Source organism: Leptosomus discolor, chromosome 1, assembly GCF_034619465.1.
Source record: "Leptosomus discolor isolate bLepDis1 chromosome 1, bLepDis1.hap2, whole genome shotgun sequence".
Taxonomy (NCBI): Eukaryota; Metazoa; Chordata; class Aves; order Leptosomiformes; family Leptosomidae; genus Leptosomus; species Leptosomus discolor.
The window spans coordinates 190,834,959-190,858,067 of NC_141391.1; the positions used below are offsets into that span (position 1 = coordinate 190,834,959).

A 23,109-nucleotide genomic window follows, 5' to 3' on the forward strand; every position below is an offset into this window, starting at 1 on the left:
AGAGAGGAGAAAAGCAGGTGGTATCTGCTGGAAAGGATGCCTTCAAGGGGGTCCAGATCCCACATCCCAGCCCGGGATCCAAATATGTATCCAGCTGCTACAATCAGAACTCCAACACTAAACAAAGATAAGCTTTCTTTCCTAGTCACATAAAGGGAAGATGTTTAGACAAACTCAACATCATAAATGCATTGTGATACCCAAAGTGAGAAGAACACTTTTCCCTGCAAAAGCAGCTGCTCTTTCATGGAGGTTGGTAGGTGAGAAAATGGAAAAGTTTTACATTTCATTTAAAATTGAGCCACAGAGCTTTCTAAATCAATATTGGTGCTCTCAAATCTCAGACCAAAAAATACCTGTCAAAGGAAGAGAATGACTGTTTTCATCATTCCAGCCATCAAAGTTATTTTGATCAAGTCTGTGTGTATTTTTAATAATGATTTTCCTTCTTCCCCAAAGTCTTGTTATTCACTTGAAGGTAAAATTGTACAAAAAGGGGAGCAACTTTCTGAAAAAGTTTGAGAACCTCTGGGACAAGATCAACCAGTATTTTGTCAACTCAGGATCTTGAATTATGTGTGTGACAGAAAGCACTGTGAGTACGACTCTTCACAATACAAATAGTTTTAACACATTTATTTTAACTACATGTAACAGTGGCAAGACTAAAATAAATCCCAGTTTACTGTTTGTTTGCCATCTTTAACATTAATTATTGTGAAGGTGAATTATCTATGGCATCCATGTCCAAATGTGAACAGATGGAAAAGACTTCCTCAGTGCTACAAAAAGCCTGCTTAAGAAATAGAATTTGAACTTAAAAGAACAACAATCCTGAAATTGTCTCAAAGTGGTTTATATATCATCTAAGCCATGCTGAGATTTTCACAAAAAACTTCTACCAAAACCAGCTGGGATTAAGAAGAGAAAGAAAACATTCTGACTCACAGCTTTGTCACATTAGGCTTCTAGCACTTTTCTGAGTGCTAAGCAGTGTCTTACTACAAATATTTGTAACTTAAAAAAAAAATCTAAGAAGTGTTACTTAGAATTTACCAAACACAACTATTCAATTTAGAATACATGCTAATAAAGCTGGTCCAAAGCTGGAATACTTTTGTCCATGGCACAGACAAAGTTAGGGGTAAGGCATGTATTCTAATGGATTAATCTGCATGAGAGAAGATAACAACAAAAAACTACTACACGCAGATCGATGACAATATTATTTCAAACAGTATGAGTGCATTTAAAAGGGAGGAGGCTGCTGGTCATGCATCATATTTATAGCTGTATTTATATACTGGTAAATCATACTTTTATTTGAATATTTCATACATCATTTTTATTCTCAGAAACATGACTAAGATAAAATTTAAACACTACAAGTTGTATCAGAAACATTTCTCTAGCTTATTATTCCAGATTTTACTTTTCGATTTCACAATTACAAATTATACTCCTCTTGAAAAGAAATTCTGCATAAATTTTGTTCAAGCTATTTCAAAAAGACAGTGATATAATGGAGATCAGAATCTGACCTGTAACACTTAGGCAGCCAATAGTTGCACCAGCAGCTACCTCCTAACAGACTTATCAGAGGTAATGGGAAGTTTTTAGATAGTTGTCCGTAAGAATATGCAGCACAATTAGGTGTTTAAAATATTTACGGTATTTTGCATACTTGCTATGCACCCAAATTCAAAATAACGTCTCAACTTAAAAGAAAAATAATTCTACATCCATTTGTGCTCCTAAGCAGACATCTAAAATTTAAACTACTTCTCAAGTTTCTCGAATACTCAAAAGGGCAGTTTTTACCTATAGTGCCATACAGGTTTTGACTGTAGGTGCAATTGTATTTAATGTGATGGTAATAAAATAACAAAGTATGCTATAGCCTGCAAATAGGGAGAAACAATCATGGCAAAATGAAAGAACAGAGCAAAAATACACACCATTCACCCACTGAAGATGACTGCTCTGCTGCTGCTTCTTTTTGAAAAGGTATTCTAATTAATTAAATATCTCCTCATCAGCTAAATCAGCATCTTACAACTAGCATTTACACTGGAAACGAAACAGAGCAGTGGTGATTACGTTTCTGATTTTGGCCAAAAAAACCCTCAAACCCTGAGTAAAAATTTGCAGATCAGGAAGATATCTTTACGGATTAAGAATCATTAATTTCTCTTTTACTGCAATGCCACCAAAACGGAAGGAAAAAAAAGCCTCTAAACTGTCTCTATTAGTATGCAAATAATGTCATGTACATGTGACACATGATGTCAAGAATTCTATTTCATTTCTTACAGCTGAAGGAACAGAATATAGATGCTGCTGCTATAATAGGGTTTGAAGCAGAGTTATACATACCTGCCCATACCAACTGTATTCCAGCATTGTAACCTCAGTGAACACCAAGTCTTAGAAAACTCAGAGCAAATTCGTGAATACGAACTGTTTCATGTAAGACAAAGCCTATGACTATGCTGCTACTTTCCCTTTCAAGGGAGTGTGCTACAGTCTACAACTTTTTACTTAGCCACCAGCACTGCTACAATCATAGCTTTGTTGAAGTGTTGTGCTCTTGCAGCTAAAACCTGTTGATAATGAACCTGAACCCATTATTTTGAGTCAATGAATTGAAAGAAATAGGGCAAAGAATGAAAGCCACAGGGCCAATTACCAGCATTCTTTGATGTATTACTTGCTAGCACCCACCAAATCACTTTGTGTCTTTGTCTTGATCCCCTCTGTTATTCATTAATTATTCTGGAAGGGTTAGAGTTCAGATAGCTAATTGCACAGACAGTCTTACTTGGTGGGGATTCTCCCTACACTGACACTTTCCCCAACTGTGCCCAGCCACCTTGTATTATGCCAATTAATCCAATTCTTGGCATTTTTGTACAGTCCTCCAGGTTCTTTTAAAGCTTTGCCTACAATGTTTTCACTCAGGCTTGTACAACAGAGGCTGAAGAAGGTTTGTGAACTGGATAGATAATGTTTTACAATTGTCTTCTTCATTCTTTGTGGAGGTCACTGGCCTTAGCAACCCTGTTTTCCTCCCCACATGCTTGTCTCTCTATTTACAAGCGTAGTGTAGAGTACTTTTATTGCATATGTAGAAATGAGAAATATTTTACAATATTTCCTTTTTCCTCTCCCTGCCCGTCCTCACTCTTCATTTTTGTCAGAAAGAATCTTTGTTGAATTGAGAGGTAGATGTCGCCTTATGTCTTAAGAGGCAATTTACAGGAATAGTCTTGTAGTTAACAAAAGGAAAATATCATATTTATTTGCTGATATTAACTCGAGGAATACTTATATGTCCAAAATTTTGTGACAGAAAAGGAATAAATTCTAATCATGAGAATACTAAAAAAGGAAAGGAAAACTTTCTGTTCTGTAAGGTCAAAGCCCAGGCTTCTGTTCACAAACTCAGTAACTGTTCATGGGCTTCCAGTTGCAGAAAATACACGCTTAGCACTTTTCATTTTTACCCAAAATGGGAAAGAAGACTTGTCTTTCCTGGGTTTGGCCATTAATTCCACATTTGTTATTCTGCTGCCGCAGATACCCACATTCCTGCTCCTACAACCCTAGAAAATTGAGAATTTGGGACAGTAGTTTGGGGGCATAAATCAGAAGAGGCACAATTAGGACCAAGCCTATGCACAATTAGGTATACTCAGCTTTTTCAGTAGTTCCACTGCAGGCAATGTCAGTAATTTTAGGTCCTCATAGTCACTGCTGTGTGGCTGGGAACTGTGAAATCAATGGTTCTACCTGAAAAACTGTAAGCTAAAGAAAAGAGGTAAAACTGGGTCCTCAGAGAGTACTCTGAGATTCGATATGCACAGACAAGAGGTCCTTTAGGAAAGTGGTCACTGAAGCAAGAAGCAAACAGCAGCCACAGAGAACATGCTCTAATTATTTTAAACCATAATATAAGGTATAAAAGTAATTATCAAACTATGTAATTATTGTTTTTCAGAGATATCAGTTAGTTGATGTATTGTAGACATCAGAGTGCTTAGTAAAATTTTACCCAGGGAATGTCATCCTTGAATTACACTGAACAGATAATGTGAATACTGAAGTGCAAGGTAGAGAAAAAAAAAAAAAAAGATTTTGTAATAAATCTGTTTAAAAAAATTAGCAGTGTTTTAGCACTTCAGGTGATCCGACTGCTAATCTCCATTTGCAGGTAACAGAAATCCAATATCCTTCAAGCAACCAGGTCAAAAGAACAGTTCAATAATTACAGCAGTCTTATAGAAGAATCTGTAAAACACCCAGGAGCATAGGGTAGTCGAGGAAGACTAAAGAACAAAAGTTTGTTTATAGATTTCGTTTTTCTGCCACAAGAATCTAAATCAGCTTAAGATGGGTCTTCTTTCCCTATACAAAGTCCAAACAGAAAGTTATTAATCACAATTCTATGAAATGAGTTATGCTTTGCACATATATTCGGAACCACTCAAGCTCCATCTTCAGGTGAACAGTGTGTAAAATCTTTCTCTTAGTCTAAACAAAATGCTGTTTCTGACCTCACTTCTTAGACTGACCTGTTGACTGGACTAATGCAAAATTCATCATCCATGAATTCATACTTATTAAGTGTTTAATTTCAAACTTGGTTTCATAAGCTATGTTAGCATCAAAAATAAAGAGCAAAGAGTTCTATGAAGTAATTTATTTTTACGTAGTTGTGTCCATGCATAAAATATGAATCTTCACACTCCATGACTTGACTTTTTCCTCATTAAATAGACCAAATATAAGGTTTCTGTCTCATTAACATGTAATGCAGATAAACCAGATATCAAGTAATTTCTCTTCAAAGAACAGTAATTTTTTAATATCTGAAAATGAGGATAGCTTATAGAAATAGGAGAATGTTTTCTAACTCTAAAGCAGAAGAGTACCTTGAGTCAATGGTGCAGAGTTGGGCTTGTGATACACTAAAGTTAAAACTCAAAAGGCTAAACAATTCCCAATGAATTATTTCTTAAAAGAGATAGAGATTTGTGCCAAATCCACAAACTGCCAAAACCAGTTTTGGAAAAATCTAGCCTCTGATTTCAAATCACTGGACAATGCTGAATATATCACAAGAGGGGGAGCCACCATATATTGTGTTATCAGCAGCTGTGCTGAGGAACACCTTCACTGACTAGAGGAGGCTAGGAGGAGCTCTGGTCCTCTGGGATCTAACCTCAGAGAGCTGCTCACAAAAGACTATCCACAGCTCAGCATGTGGCTGCTTTCTCCCACTAGTTTCTCCTCTCTCACTCGAAAAATGCAGCTGGCATGACTACTTACATTGCTGCTAAATTAAGGCAGTATCATACAACCCTCAGCTGCAGGCGTATCTGACCACACAGGCTGACACCCCACTCTCCTGAACTACATCACAGCATTTAAAGCAAGGACGAAATAACCCAGTCTGGGGCAAGACAGTGGAGAATTTGCAGACTCTATGCACTAGATAATTTGTATACATCAGTTTTCTAAATTTCTAAATGTTGCTTTTCTACACTGAAGGACCCAATAAAAAATAATTTGCAGAGTCCTAGTTTTTAAGGAAGATTTCATTGTTACAGAAATATTTCAGGACTTTCTAGAATCCCCAGTGGCACTTCTTGAAGTGAGCCCCAGAGCTGAGAACAGCTCTTTATTTCAGAGAACACTTCTTTATTTTGGATATAGCTCCAACTACTTTTTTAGGGTAGAAAAGTAAGACATCGCCGACAGCACTTAAACAAACATACAACATAAATATCTGCATCGAATGATTACTGCTATCCTCTCCTCTATTTTCTGTATTGCTGGATTTGACATTGAAACTTTAGAAGTCTAAGATGTGCTTTCTGTCAATAAAGTCCTTTTTAGCTGTAAGGCCCTTAGGAAGTGGTTCACTATGTCTGTATAATGCTTTGCGCACTGGGGCACTGATCTGGTTGAAGAAACCAGAATTATCCAATAACTTCTGACTACGAGCTCTTTCAGTCACAGCTGACGCTTTTGAAAGCACTCTGTTGCTGAGGTCAACAGCAATTCCTTACAACTTCCACAGGAGCAGCCCAGTGCAGAGGTCTTTCAGAAGTCCCATCTCATGTGCGGTAGCTAAATTTGGAAGTCTTCTAGACACCTTTCTCTATAAATACAGCAGTATGAAACATAAATTATTTCCTTGCTGAGCAATCAGGAAGAACAGAAATTCATATGTGAATAGGCTTATTACAGCTTATACATTAATATTTAACTCCTAAATCAGAACACTTTAACAAAGGGCCTCCAAGAGCCGTGACATAAGCTGAACTTGCAATAGATATGGAATACAGCACAGAACAGAAATATGGGTTGATTCCCTACAAAAGCAATTGATTTGAACTTGAAGAAAAGTGCAAACAGCAACAAAACTGCTTGGAGAAAAAGTCCAAGTTATTCTCAAGTAGATTCTTAACTGTGTGTAAATTATGTTGCCCTGGTGGACTTAAGCGTGAGTATCTGAACCTTGTGTGAACTGAGCATCGTTAAGGTAACATCACCTGTTTTTTCAAAGTGGAAACAAGTTAAATATCTTCTCAGTAATACAATAAATAAGATACATTAAGGATTATATAAACTTCCTTCTTAAATTCATTTTAAATGCTGCAGTCCAAAGTTAGCTGTTTGCTAAATACAGCAAGGATATTATATGATTCTGAAACTAGTCACATTAATGCATGCTACTTCTTTCAGTAACACGATTCAGAAATTGAGCTTTTTCCTTGGCAATTGCATCTTATTTTTAGATCCTCTCTCTTAGCTAGTAAGCAGTGTATCTTATTTAAACAGTGGCAAAAGCTTAATGTTCTGCTTTTAAATTATTGGTATTGATTAGGAACTTTGCCTGAATACTAAATACAGGAATAAATATTATTATTGGTTTTGTTATTATTAAATTTCTGCACTGCACAGGATTCTGATGAAGTAAATGAGGCACCTCAAGTTTTCAGATGAAAAGGGTGTCTATTTTCACTTGCAGAACATTGTAAGCATAACAACTAAATACAAAACTCGGTTCGAAATTTGACACACCAGTCAAAACCATTGTTTTGTTACACTACCTTAACAACCTGCAGTACAAAAATAGACACAGACAATCAGCCTCAAAATGAGTGTAAGCTGAAGAAATATGATAAATAAAATGTAGCCGTTGTCCCTCTTCTCATGTCAATGTTACGTATACACAATATAAAGTGAATGTTGCATATTAACAAGCGGGTCCATGAATAGCGAAACTGATACATTGCTGTTTCCTACGGGTTTCTGTTATATTTCCCTTGAAGCTTTCTTTCCCAGGATTCCCAGTTACCCTGTTTTGGATTTCTCATGATCATTGCACTGTACCTTCCAAGGGCTGATCACATCTGCTGCCTGGGAAGGGAGCTTGCAGCACGCGGGCTCCTGCACCAGAGCCCCTCATAAGCCCAAGAGCCCACACGCACCAGCTGCCCTTGCTCATGACTCTGCGGAATCAGAAAGTTTTCCTTCCCTATGGTACAATTTATGCTTTTTTTCCTAGCCACCCATGGATTTCCACAACACCTCAAGGAACACCTGTGGAAATTGGCCTGCAGGTTCAAGAACTATTGAGATGGAAGAAAATAAAGGTTGATGACGAGAAAACAGATAGTAACCGGCATCAAAAAATGCCACATTTGTTTAGGAAGCTCTGCTAAAAATGATCGAATAATGCTACCTTGGGAAAATGATGGATGCCACTTTGAAACAGAGCCTCCTGGAACACTGCTTCACTATGAGGTATATTCAAAAGTTTCTTATTTACTTAATACAACACAACCTGAAGAAACACCACGGACTATCCCCGTAGAAGATAACAGAAGAAAAAATGGAATTCCGCAGTATACCTCCTCACAAAAACAAAAATCAAATGTTTATTGAATCTGATTTTATAGAAATTTTAGGGCATTTTACCCAAAATACAAAACTCTCAACTGATTTCAGAGAGGTTATGAAGTCATCTTTCAAAGTATCCTTTGAATCCCAGAGAGGCTACAACCTGTAAGAACACATATCTACACTGATATAAAGATGAGACAATATAGAAGTAATAATAATCTTTAAGCAAATATTATTATTTTGAAAAAACATTGCATTTTCTCATAATGTCAAGAATTCTTGTGGAACAACTCTCTACTGTTAACATTAACTGAAAGGTAAAAACAGATACGATTGAGAATATAGCTTCAGTGTTTTTAATATGTAGCAAATAGCAGTCAGAAAAGGTAGAAAAGGTTTTAGGTAAGGGCATGTATAGGAGAAAAAATCTGATTCAGTAAAACACTTATATTAATAATACTGGAGGAAATAAACAAACAAACAAACAAACAAACAAACCCCCCCTTGAAAATCCGATTTGAATCAATCTACACTAAACTGGATTTTCAAGCTGGTGAATGGAAGTCAAATCTGTTAAGTTTCTGAAGTATTAGGATTTGTTCTGACATACTGCCAAGGTCTTGTACGATCTAGTTGCTGACTAATATCTAATAATTATAGTGATTTGCTTACTGAAACACATTGCATTAAAGATGTATATTGTATTTGTTGAAGTCCTGAAGAGCACCATTTAATACTTCACCTGGAAAAATTCCCTTTTCTGTGAGTATTTCAGAAATACTTTCTGAAAGAACTAACACGCATGATGAATTTAAGGACTGCAAAGAAAGTCAGTGAACTGAATGGCTGCATATGGCCAACAATGGCAACAAAGAAACTGCATAAGACACTAATAATATGCTTATATTTAGAGGAACATCGTAAAGCTATAAAGAAAATCCACTTTCATCTTCCAACTGTGAAAGAAATAAGCGTAGAAAAAAATAATTGGTAGTGTAGTTCAGGTTAACTACATGAGTGTTGTTGACACATCAGAGAGGTTTAGGTATTACTGTTGAATGAAGAAAATTATATATTCATCTGTTTGCTGCATAATTTGTCACTCATTAATTAATTGAATTAATGGAGAATGCATTTCTAAGATATGCAGGCACTTTTGAGAATCTCAGCTTGAGGTGCCTCATCTAAGCATCTGATCTAGGCACATCTGATGTAGGAATTTAATTTTGAACATCTATCTTCAGCAACAATAACCGGTGGGGCAATTCTGGCCACTAGCTTGCTTTCTTTAAATAAAAGTACAAACGTAGTAAAGACTGTATCGCAACAACCTTAACAGCAATCATATGTCACTTGCTTCTTTGACTACCAGGTGCTATGTGTGAGGGAATTCTTATTTCTGTAATGAAACTGTTAATCCATTAAGAATAGCCAGGGATTAGATTTTTAGGTAGCAGACATTTGGGGGCCCAGACTGACTGCTCATATGCATATTCATAATCTCTTATACAATGGAGTGACAATGGGCCACTCCTCACAGCTTTTGACTTTTATATACACTTCCACACATTCACACATATATATAGATCTTTTAAGCAGTTATACATACGTGTGGAGTGGGTGATATGTATATTTATATATTAGGTAATACCAAATAACAAGGAGAAACAATGATTGGCAAGAGCCTACCCCTTCTAGTACACTCTCTTTTTTATTCTTTTGTCTCTTTTGAGAATAAAGTCCAGTTAAGGCTCATTCCTTCCAAATCTGTGTTCCACAGAGAAGTGTTTTAGTATTGTTTTTGAATCAGTGGACATAATGCAGAAAAAGAGGTTTCTATTTGCAGAGGATCATCACATTTTTAGAAGCAATACTGCTGTTATCCAAGAGTGGCCCATTAACTGTGGCACAGCAGTGAGAGTATCACTACTGAAATTCTATCAGCACTTCTTTTGGTAGAAAACATACTTAAAATAGCCCTGTACACATAGAGGCCTGACTTGATAGAAAGATTTCAAGTAAAGAGTACAGAAAAGTTTTGTGGCTTCGTTTGTTTTTTTTTCCTTTTGTATGTGTTCAATTTTATTCACACAGACACAAGGCTTTAAAGCGCTGGATTTCCCTTAAGTTTTATTACCTATGATCCAAAAGAATACCTTCCATAGCATCTTTTTTTAATTATTATTTAAATACAAATCAGCAGAGTGTCTGATCAGACCAAGCCTCTTGGATGTATCACTGGCTGGAATGCTTTCAAAATGTTTTCAGAGTTATTTTCTTTTTGAACACAGAATAGTTCTCCTTGTAACCCTAAAAATGCTGCTTTCGTAGACTGGAAGTAAAGCTCAATAAAGTCAAACTGTTGTCAGTGGGCTTTGGAATTGATTCCAGGTCTTTCAGTTTGCAGATGGTAAGCCTCAGCCAGCCTTCAAGGAAGCTACATTTGTTTAACTGCAGAACTACTGTAGAAAACTCTTTTGTATTGTGAATATTCCAGATAATTAACACGCAGAATCTAACATGAAATACTTTGTGTCAGACATCGCATTTACCGGTTCATCAAGTCCTACTTCTACCAGTGGTCAGCACCAGAGGAGCAGAAGGCTGTAAGATGAGCATACTGTCAGGCAGGTCATAAAGTTGTTCAGATCACTATCCTAAACTATGTGCTTTAGCATCCCACAGTCATTTGCGGAGCAGTATTTGTTGTAATAAGTGGTGATCCCGCTGTGAAAGAATGAAGTACATACATAGTACTGACTTGAAGGGGAGAAAAGACTTCGTGCTTCTCTTGGATGTAAGAGAAGTGGACTGAGTCTCTGGAGGAAGATCATCTGGTTTGCAAGAAGAATGGCTCAGTGGTTACCTGCTACACAAAGACTTCAAAGAGTCTGGTGCAATTTCCTACCTGAACATGGGTCCCTGGATAATTTTGAGCATTTGTCACAGTTGACATTCACCTCTAAGAGACAGTTTTCTAGTATAAGTCAAGAAAAAGTCTGTCTTTTGGACAATAGCAAGAAAAAGGACCTCCAGAAAGTGAATCACTTTCAGATGCCTCTGAGACACTTTATATAAAGGCAGGAATTTTTTTTTTATGGGTTTTTTTTTATTCCTCTAGAGATCCCTATCTCTTACCACTCATCATAGAGGGAGACTTGGCCAACTAACTTTAATTAGACACCTATTATTTACATGTCTAAAAAGCTGGATCCATTTATGTATTTGTGGAAACTAACTCTATGAGGAGCTGAATTTGTGTCTCTGCATCTCCAATTTTTGCCTGTAAAACATGAGACACTCCTTAGAGTGAGACTGAGAGGGATGTGAAACTTTAAAATTTATATGATGTTCTCAAGGGGGGGGGGGGGGGGGAGGAAATTGCTTAACATAAATAGATATAAAAGGATACTGGAGGCAATGATCCCCAACCCCCAAAAGGTATGAACTGCATGTCATTGGCATTTTTACTAACTAAAGGAAAAATCTATCATCAGGACTAAGTTTGAAGTTTGGATGAACTGGATGATACTTCAAGCACTCTGTATGAAATGTCTTTTACTATTAACACTGTCACTTAAGCCACAAAATCCACATTTTCTGTAGCACAAACTGGATTATGTCGCTTATTTGTATTCAGTGCCACCGAACTTTTCAAGGAGAAATTTTCAAGGCATTTTTCAAGACAAAATTCTCACAAAGTCAGTTGGAGGTTGTTGTAGCAACATTCAATTTTTTTTCATTCGCTATGTGTTAGATACCATAGCCTATCTCATGACCTAATGCAACTTATTTTATATTATTCACACCCTTTGGCCTGTAACTACAATCTGCCTCTTTTGATATTAAAAAGGCAGGACACAGTTCAATTAATATGGTTTTAGATATGAAGAAAATGTGGAGCCTGTTCTTCTTTAGAAATATGTCCATGATTCGTAACAGCACTAATAAAAGTTATAAGCTTATATTTATCATGTGGTTTCAATCCAGTTTTAATTTCATAATCTTTGTCAAAAAACCCACACAAAACCAAAACCCAAACCTTCCCCTTTGCTTTAGAAAACAATTGAGATCTGTTCTGCATAAGGAATTATCTATGACTACAGTTGTGTTAGTGCACCTCACAAAGTTACTAGATCTGCATGGACTTTAATTTTGGCCCAAGGTTGCAAGGTCTTTCAATGCAACAAACTCTGTAGTAAATTAACATAAATTAATGGGGAAAATGGTGTGTAAATAGACAAAGCTTTGATTATCTGTGCATTGGTCTGAAATCACAGTGCACAGAGCAAGTGTTTAGAATCAAATATCTCACTCTGGAAACAGCTTTGCTACCATTGCTAGTTTTATGTTTTAGCCAAATGACTTGTTTAGACTACTTGCAATGTTCATGTGATGGATAACAATTTCAATAGGAAAATAACCAATGATTATCACATTTTATCACATCTAATGTAAAGTGAATGGTGGGGATAAAATATTTCCAGCTATCCTTTTAGCTCTGTTTTTTTCAATGTTTCTCTTTCTGCCTAATTTTTCATCTCTTCTTTGCTTCCTTTCTATGTTTTGATGTCTTTGCTTGTTTACTCTGACTTCAAGCATTACTTCTTATCATTTTTCTTCCTCTCAGGCACCTTTTTTTTTTCTTTTTTTTCTGGTAGTTGTGATGTTTCAGCAAGGCACAGTTCTGGAAAAATAGTTGCTACTTCTGTGTTGTTGAAATGATTCCAGTGTGGTGGTCTCTATCCAATTTGATCTCAAACCATTGATTATAGCAGTCTCAAGGGTATAATGGTCAATGTGCACTATAGGTATGATTAAAGCAAGAGCCTGTAATTCCCAATGAAAAAAATCAGAATAATAGAGAAAATAAAACTTACTTGCAGAAACTCTTTGTTAACTGCTTTTTCAAATGTTCTTTAAACGGAGGGTAAAAATATTAATCATTTGTGTCTTTGAATAACTTATTTTAGGCAAACAAATGTACTTGTTTAGGGATCTGAAATCAAAGGGGTGGTCTTTGTCCTGGGTGGTCTTTGTCCTTTTTTCAGTCATAAGCAATTAATCCACCATTGTGTGTGTATCTTATGAGATGTTCTGCTTTAAAATCACAGTCATTTAAAAGTACTCAAATCCAAAATGTCATCCAAAACTGGCATGATTTCCAGTTATCTGAGAAAGGCTAAATGGAAGATTTGAAACAAAATAGTTCCTGGGTTAGAGTCTTGTATACTGTATTAGCCTTGAGCAAAATTTTACAGTGCAGCTACTTAACCTACAGGCAAAATTTCATAATGGGAATACTGAGAGACCTGTAGCTATAACCAGTGCTACTGGGCACCAGTGTAATATTTCATTTACACTTCTTACAAAGCAATTTTTGTTAATCTTGCTGCATGAATGAAAAATCTCATCCCATAGTCTCCAATTCACTACCCTCATGAACTCATAAAAAGGTCTTTTAACCACTGCTGTGATTTTCAAGTGGAAGTAATAAAATGGCAAGAGTTAAATATTAATATTCAGTTCTTGCATTCTGCCTTTCTTTGATACCAATTACAACTTGAACTTCACCTAACTCAAAAAGACTGCAGACTTCACTCAATTAGCAGTAATAGGATTAAAACATAGCTTTGGAACTGAAGATTTAAATAGGAAAAAAAAACTTGGCAAATGTACACTACATGTACCAAATTAATCTCTAAATAAATATGCAGTCCTGGGTGAAATAAGTGGAATGTGGAATGCTAGAGGTGTGGGGGTTATTGTGAGTCTTTTGCTTTCTTGACAACCTCTGCAGGTTGCCTTGCTTTGAAAACCATCATGGCTGTAGAATAACAGCAATTTTTCTCCCTTTAGGTTATGGACACTAGAAAAAGTTGTTGCCATTCACAACAGGTATTCTCCTTTGAAGAGCACCAAAGACATTTCTGTCTGTTACACTTTTCTCCATTACCAAATTTGTATGGTTCTCAGTTTTGTGAAATTTAGAAATCTCACAGATGCAAATTATTTCATTCAAAGAGCTGTCTCTTGAGAAAGGATAAATATGCCAATTTATAGGTGTAAAGTGTCATGGGGACAAAAGCTATGTTTCTATACTTCAGATTTGAACAACAGGCAACTGAATTTGTGGAAGAGAATTCTTGTGTTACAAGGGTTTAGAAGAAATAGGGTTGGCAATAAATGGAGCAGAAACAGGACGGAGTCAGAGAGAGATACCTCAACTCATACAATTGCAGCACTCCAAAGTACCAAGAATATAGTCTGTTCAGCTCAGGACTTTCAAAATAAGGAAAAAGTGTGCTATCTCTTGAATCAGATTGGCTTCTGCCTCTGTTGTTTTGCTGGACTGCAGGTAATCACAGATAAATCATGATATTTTGACACTATTGCAATCATATTTTAGTTTGATTTCAACTACCTGTAAAGGATATTTGGAGTTTCCATTAATTTCAATCTCTTTGCTTCTCACTCCAACAAAAGAAGTTAACCTAAAATCAATTGATCTACATATTGCAAGGATTCAGTCTGGGTTTTGTAGCAGACATTTTTAATGTCCTGCCTCTGAAAACGTATTACCTTCCCAAGTTTTGAAGTGCTGGCCTCCACAGGTCCTAGATCTTTGCTTAGGAAATAATGTACAGAAGCTAATACAGTCACAATATAGCTTTAAATGAACCTAACCCTGTCTGGCACTGCTCATAAAGTAGACAGGCCGCTTAATTAGACAAGATCATCTGCCTCAAATAAACACGTACTGAACTTTAGGGGATGGCTGGAAATAGCTTTGAATGAATGTATGAGGTGCATTACCACCATTTCAGGGCTAATAAGCAGCTGAGATAGCAAAATTCTTCCTCTACTCAGCTGGGTCACAACATAGCCCAGAGGTTTCTGGCATATCCAAAATAAAAACCTCACTATCTTCTTTTTAGAATTTGATTTAAAATTCCCGCTTTATAACACAGAGGATCATCTAATCACCTTCTCCAATATGTCCCACTACAGAAGTAACCGACACACGAAAAAGGCAGGCTGTAGAAGTTGATCTGGACAGATTTAGAACTGATAAATCCCAGTTTGATGAGGGGGGAAGAAGGACAGGATGAACACACAACACAGACACTCCAGCCATTTAGAGACATGGTTGTCATTCTTTATGAAGATTAAGGGACTTGTAGGTCTGCATTCCTATATTAATCCAAAGGCCAGCCATTGTACAAGCTGCCAGAGAACAGGCTTCTAGGCACTACACTTGTGATGGGAGCCTTGAGCTAAACAGGCTCACATTTCTATGCAGGATTTTTTTCTGTCTCTGCTATGTTAACTTTACATGGCAGATAAGCAACATTGATTGCAAAGATCTTTAGAAAATATTTGAGAACAAAAGGAGCAATAAATGGGGGCAGTTGAAGAGAGGTGTCTCGTGCAGTGGACAGTTTACTTGTATATTTGAAGAATATAACCATATGCATATTTTTCAAATTAAGAAAGCTCTTATAGTAAGAGATACGCGTCAAACTGTTGGACAACTTGCACATCTGATTTGCTTAAGGAGGTCTACACAAACTGCAGAGGAAATGAACTAAGGCTTGCAGAATAATGCATGAGGACACAAGGTTTTCTTATTCTTAATATATTAATACAGTTGAAAAGAAAACAAATAATCCTGATTTTTCCAGGGAGGTAAGAGAGCCGTAAACACTACAAGGACTTTGCCCCTAGCATCCAGTGATTTACATATTTTTTATAAAAGTCAGAGCTGGTTTGAAGTCACAAGAAGTAGACCAACCACCGTTAAAATGATTACTTTTTCCCTGTTATGCCTGGGTCCAGTCTATGCCATTAGATTCTCACTTTTACGAGAAATATAAAATTCAGACACAATTTCTAGCTAAAAGGGAAACCATTTCTGCTGGGTCTTCATAACAACCAGCATCTTCTTCCCTTAATTTTTTTTTTTTAACTCAGTAACAATCCTGATATCCAAAGTGGCAACTAATTGCCCTGACAATTAAATGATATTGCCACAGTGCAGCCTTTATACATTTGTCCTAATAAATGTCAGACGAAGCTCAACTGCTCACTTCAGCAGATGCTAATTTAGGCTGAATACCACCAGCTATTCAGAGAGAGAATTTTTACTTTAAATAAGATTAATCTCACAAATGAAGTGTGGATTTCCTTCTTATAACAAAGGCCATTGGTTATTCATTAAATCTGAATTACAGGTTTAACAAACACTTGCATAAGAATCATTAACATCATCTGTTATGTAATTACTAATGCAGTGTATAGTACTTAATATCTCAACAGTCAGGTCTCTTCAAAATTCAATTACTATAGCCCCTGTCATAGAGACTAGCACTGCTGTTTCAAAGCTCTTTTTTTCCCTAGTGACCCTTCAGCTTCACTACTTCTTGCTTGGCTGCCATTTGTCAGTTCAGGAATAGTATGACTGTCAAGCCAAGTATAGACTTACATAGGACTCCTAACTCCCGTCATGGTTCCTACTTTTCCACTGAAGTCAATAGGAAGCTGGGACTTCTGCTACACTTTTAGTCCTGAGCCAGCATTTGAAAAAGCTGATCTGCTTTGCAAGTCTGAGGAGCTGATTCATTTTCTCTGTTCCAGGTGGCAAGAAACTAAGCCACCTTTCAACAACACTGGAAAAGCCTGCACACCCTCGAGGTAGGGCCAGCAGTGTTTGCACTATCATTCTCTACTTTACAATTGCAAAACCTTTGTTAATTCCAGTTGGGACTTGTTAATATTCCCCATGGAAAAAAAAAAAAAAAAATTAAAATTGTTTATCCCTTCTTGCAAATGGGTTCTCTCCATATTTGCACCACCCATTTTGAAATATACACTGGACAGCACATGGCTGTCAAAAGAGAATTTTTAGAGGACCTTCTTAAGTTATAATTTTATTTATAAAATTGATATGTTTGGGAATGGCATTGGACACTGAGACCAGAAGTCATGGAAGAGCCCATATTTTTGTCAGCAAATTCTTTACCAACTACAAGAACACAACTATTTGCAAAATGCCAATTATAAGCTATCCCAGGACCTTGTAATTTCCAAACCTTACTGAAGGAGAGCACTAGTTGGCATAATCCAAAACTGTGTCAAGAACTCTTCTGAGAGTTGCTGAGAGGATAACTGTCTGGTCATATCCTGGACGTACTTAAATGCACAGTGTGGACAAGACACCTTACTGCTGCTCAAGGTTCTGAGCTGAGAATACATGGAAAGAAATCAGGAGATCCTGTGATCAAAGCATGACTATTTTTTCTTCTTAGACCTGTCTTCCACACTTCTTGGCCTCCTTCATACAAAGAATCACAATACACATTAGACTGAACCATCCTAACAGTAGACACCTTCAAGTCCTTAGGCAATTGTTACCCGTGATTCTAATTTTGAGTCAAAAATCAAATTTTGATCCAGCATTAATGCTTTCTTCAACTGATGAACGTGAGGACCTGCTAAACTTACTCTCTTAGTAGCAGTGACAGCAGTGATTTCCATGCTATGGGAATTATGGCACAGAAGTAGGTCAACAGCTGTGCTCAGATGTGAAGAGGTGTGTGCAAGAATAGACATAGCAAAAATAAAAAGGTCTAAAAAAATGTCAAAAAATGATGAGGTATATGGGAGGAAGAATGGAGACTGTAGACTTTACACGCTGTAAGGTTAAAAAGATGAAGTCTGTGAAGTTTGAAAAGGAGAAGAAAAGAAGAGATATTATAAAAGTCTACAAAATAATGAGTGAGCCTGAGGATCCTACACAGATCTCTCTATTTATTTCCCACTTACCCATATCTTTTGGTCTCCATTCTGCTCCTCCTCTTTCCAGATCTTCCAAAACATATTTTGCTCTCCTTCCTATTTCCCTTTTCCTCCTTATTTCTGAACCCATTCACCTCATTTCCACCTTTCCTCTTCTCTATATGCTCTTTCTTATTATATAAATATCAATACTAAATATGAGAATTTTATTAGTATCAATAAATGTAAGTATAACATTAAAAAATAATGACATTATAGTCCATAGAACTAAAAAGTAATGTATTTCAAATGACTGCCATGAAACAATCTATGTGAACTCAGCGAACACACAGACAGCTGTGCTGCTAGAAACTGCTTCAGCAAACAGTTCAGGAAGACTTAAAAAGCATAATAACCTCAATTACTTTACTTGTGGTAATTTGACATAAAATTAAATTTTAACCCTCGAGCATCAGCTCATAAGATAATTTTAAAGTGGAATCAAGAAGTTTTGAGACTTCTGTCCTTTCTCTGAAGCAAAAGACATAGTGGTGGAATTCATTTGACTTTGTGTGTACGAGAAAATGAAGATGCCTACATCCAAGTTAATTATCTAGACTTTTTTCTGTCAACAGGGAGAAAAAAGGCATTTTGAGGGTGCAATCCATCTTAATTGAAAGTAAACACCTAAGATAATCCAGATAAATTGGATCTTAAAAGGGCCTGCTTGCCCCACTGCCTATAAAAAGTCACTAAGGCATCTAGTTCAGATCTAGGCACTTGCTTCAGAGGTAGGGGAGATCCCAAGGAAGGCATTCTGAAACAGCTTATTGATCTATATGTACAGTTGATCTATTCTAGGTTAAGTACTCTCATGTTCCTGTGTGCTGCTAATGCGTCATTTACACAGGAGTTGTGGCCTGGAGCAAAGCCCTGAAATGGTAATACAGAGCCTACCTACAGAGACAGATGAGATATATATGTGGATCCAAAAAGGATCTTCTTGGATATATAGTGCATCTTCATGCCTTCAAATGATATATTTTTGTGGGAGTAGTAAGATCATGCCATTCTAATGTTCCTTTCATACTGTCTCCTAATCTGTCAAAAATCTGTCAAATTATGTGCCTACCTACCAAAAACCAAATTGGCTTTTGGAAGTGTTTGCATTGTTGTATGAAATGTGGGAGTCACTGCAACCAACAGAGGACATCAGAAAAAGAACTAGAAAGATGTCAGTGTGGCAGAGACTGGGTAAATGAGATTCCCTACACAGGAAATATAAGGCAGGCAACACAGGACTTATAAGTATAACAGATATTTGTGCCTTTCAGAAGACTGGACTGGACCTGTTGTATTTTTAAATATAAAATTTACCTGCAGGAAGGTTCTAGAAGAGTAGGTGTTAAAATTAAGCCCCAGCAGCTTTAAACAACTATTTCCAAAAGAAATGTAGCCATCTATAGGCATGTTTGCAAGAAGCTTACCTCCAAGCTTCCTCAGCATCCCAGGTCACTGCAATAGTATTATTCTCCCTAGCCACTCATACAGAACATCATAGTAGGGTGGGGATTTTAAACTGGCTGACAGAGCCTTACTCAGAGCTTTTCCCAGTATATGCAGGCGAGCATCACTCTGACCTTATTGGGAGCTATGGGAAAGTATTTATCAGATATCTACCGTGTACATGCCTGAAATCAGATTAAAAGATTCTTACCCAGGCACTCCATTTTCAGCTTCCAGCCACTGTACCCTCCATACCTTTGCTGTGTATATGGGAGAGCCTGTTTTCAACGTTTTGGTATTTCTACAGCTGTTGGTGGATTTTCTGGAGGTCAAATTTAAACTTCATTTTTCACCAGTTAAATAGATGGTGCTCCCCAAATCTTTCATGATAATTTTTTATACTTCAATAATTTGCTGGACTCTTTGTCTTGTCCTTACCTTCTTACTAGTTTCCTGCTGGATCTGGGGAGATTTGAATCGACACAGCATCTGCTAATAGTCAGACCAGCCCCAAATACACAGGTAAGCCAGTATTCCAAATCCTATTCAAGGACTATTTATTTATTTATTTATATGCATTTTTAGATATACAAATTTGATTAATTATTTTGCTGCAATGTTACTTTGGCAGATAATTTCCAGTTAATGAAGGTCTCTGACTTCCAAGGCTTTGACGAAGTTACAGGTCCCCAGGATAAAGCCTTCTTATGGCCTGATAGAGCTTTTCGTTTTCTGCGGGTGCAGTTTTTGTGCTTCTCATTAAAATACAGATTATTTAGTTGTGCACACAGTTTGACAGTTTGAGAAGCCCATGCTTTTCTATACAAGTGGGATTCTTCTGCACTCTTTTCCACTCCTTCAGCAAAGAAGTCACTTACATGTGTAAACTGTTTTCAGTAGTTGATAATATATTTAAGTAGCACTGGGCCAAGAACTCACTCTTGTTCTAGTCCAGAGGACTACACCGAAATCAGCAATGATTCCCTCATTTCCAAATCCATTTTCACAACTGTCAGTTATTAAATTTATTAATCCAATTATTGCATGGAAAGTTAATTTGCCATGGGTGCTAATCAAACACCTTGAAGAAGTCTGACTATATTATATTAACAATCTTATCTCTATCAACCAAACTTTAAATTAAATCAAAACAGATACAAAGTTAGTCTGACAAAATTGATTTTCCATAAACCACATTATCTTTCTCTCATTCTTTGTTAAGCAAGCCCCATATCAGCCATTCTTTTGCTATACAAGTGATGAATAACCTGTTAACTTTTTTAAAATTCTGCCATAACAACAGAATTCTTCCAGTCATAACACCTCACCTGGAAATATATCTTAGTTTGAATATTTGTATCTTAATGATTATTTCTGGTTTTAGGATGTTAATTACTGTAATATCGCTCTTTTTACATAGAAGTTGCCAATGGTCTTCACAAAGGACATGCACAATCCTGAACTTGCAAATACACAGTCTATCACTGACAACAAAGAGGCATGTCATGGAGAAAGGAGAAGCTGGAGAAGGAATATATATATAAATTAAATAATTTAACCTCCACTCAAATATATCTATTAAAGGATGAGACAGGGAAAAAGATAAGTGGCAACCTGAAATGCTAGATAATTAGTGTGCTTTGATTAATTACTTGAAGAATAAAAGACACTAAAATTTCCACAAAAGTAATATTTGATAAAAGCCATTCCCAAAGAAAACAAATTTTCCTTCAAAAGGTGTTCCTAGTCATTATCTAAGCTGAACATTGACTAAGATACTGGAACACTCCTGAGAAAAGGGCAGAAGGATGTAAACACAGAGAGTAGGATCCTGGCCTTTACCCACTGACTGAAGGGTGGCATTTTTCATTACATGTTGCCCTTCACCTCATCAGGCATTCATTCAAGAGCAGAAGACACACTTTTTGAGTAACAAATGGCATCCTATTTTCCTCTAGATTTTCTTTCAAAATCTCCAATCTAGATATTTGCTAAAGCCAAAGTTTCTTAGTTTATAGGGCTTACAAATACTGCAGGAGAAAATCTGGTAGCTCTTTTACTGCCTCTGATATTTCTTTAGATTAACCTGCCTTCCTGAAGAGTATAGGTGACTCTCCTTGATCAACACAGAAATTACTCTGGATCCAGGTTTTCTGTCACCAAAAGGGGCCTCAGCACAAGGCCTCAGACTTTGAATTCTCTTTCTTAGGCCTTTGCTACTGTTTGCCTAAAATACCAGACTTAACCCTTTCTTGCTACCTTTCCAAACCCTTGATTTCAAAGACAGAGTTCTCAATGGTATTTTACAGTAAATTTTCACCTAAGATGGATTCCTTGTTAGTGCTTGCTCTGGGCAATGAAAAACTACTTTAAGATATTTTATCATTTGACTGTCATGCAAACGTGCTACACCTATCAACATCAGAACTTCTGTGCATGCAAAGAAAATGTGAGACTTTCAGAAATGTATAATGATATGTCCTTACATGCTGTTAACCCCAAGTTCCCACCTTAGACTTTATAACCCTTTATTTGTTTATAATTCTTCTATTCTTCCCAACAAATCCCTTTTCAACTTCCAGGCAGCCAAAAAAGGACAGATTGGCTTTGCTGTGAAGCCTCTGATAGAAAATTTACTCTAATCATAAGTCTGGCTACAGAGCAATGACAGTCAGTCCTTAATGGCGTGCTGGCAGCCCACAAATGGGTGAAAAGAAATCATGTCTAAAAGTCAAGTTGTCTGTAGGAATATAACTAAAACCACTGCTACTTAATCATGGATTGGGCATGATTTCTTGTCTAAGACCTGACACCTGCCTTTGAAAAATTCCTCTGGTGATCTGGTCTTCTTTGAGACCTTTTGGAGATATTGCTTCCTGGCTCCCCTGACTTCTGCACAGGAATATTTTTAGTTTTCTCTACTTTTTTTCTACTTCTAGTGTTTCTCTCCAGTAATACATGACTCTCCACATCTTTTTTGTCATTACTTCTTTTTCTTTTTTCCCTCCTCTTATTTGGTTCCTCGCCGTTTTTCCTGAGTCCTTCCAGTGTCCCTATCTCCCAGTTCTTTCACCATTTCCCTCTCCTATCCCGCACTTGCTTTACTTTTCTTCAGTCCCCCACTTACTTTTTCTCCACTTCTTCCCACTTCTCTTTTCCTTGTGATTTCCAGCCTGCAAAGAAGTGCTATGCCCAAAGGCTTTTCAGCACCCTTTGATCACCCGCTAGCCTCTGCAAGTGAGCTCCTCCAGCAGCTCCATCTGCCCCAGTTAACCCAGAGACTCCAAAGGGGTTGAGAGGAACTTGCCTTCCAGCAGGAGCCAGAGGAGGGTTAGTGCTGCCCTGAAAGTTGAAGCAGAGACAGTTTGCCAAAGCGGGGAGATTGGCAAGAAGACATGGTGCCAGCCACAAGCTGCCTCATTTATGTTCCCCCAATTAAAGGAGCCTGTGGGGAAAGTAGCATGCCATTGTAGCGCGCTGGTGTACTGACCCCTCTGAGTGCTTGTTAGCGCTCACTATACTCAGAATTTCCTCTCACTGATTGATAGGACGATATGTGTGTGTACGGCAGAGAGCAGATTCATTACAGCACATTAGCCAGACAGGCAGACAAATGCCCACAGGGGCAGAAAAGCTGTAAGGAATAAATAAAAACTTTATTATTTCTCTTAAACTTCTTTTCCCCAGGCTACAGTGAGGAATACTGGAGGAACAGAAGAGCAGAGGGAGCCAAGAAGAGAAAGGGAGTGGCAAGAACTCGAAAGAAAGTTTATTAGCAGTCAAAGAAAGTTTTAAAATATTCATTGTTGGATTCAGAGTTTGGATAGCAGCTGAATCTCTACTTATTTTTTTTTATTTTACTTCCCACTGCTAAATGAGAAAGAGGGTCAGTGCATCAGATACTAAGCT

At 37.1% G+C, this 23,109-nt stretch overlaps 1 protein-coding gene across 1 annotated transcript in view; it reads right to left on the minus strand.

The window, feature by feature from the left end:
- TFEC (transcription factor EC) overlaps positions 1-23,109 on the minus strand; it is a 94,505-nt gene that overhangs the window by 70,212 nt on the left and 1,184 nt on the right. The gene's annotated exons all lie outside the window — the stretch shown is intronic.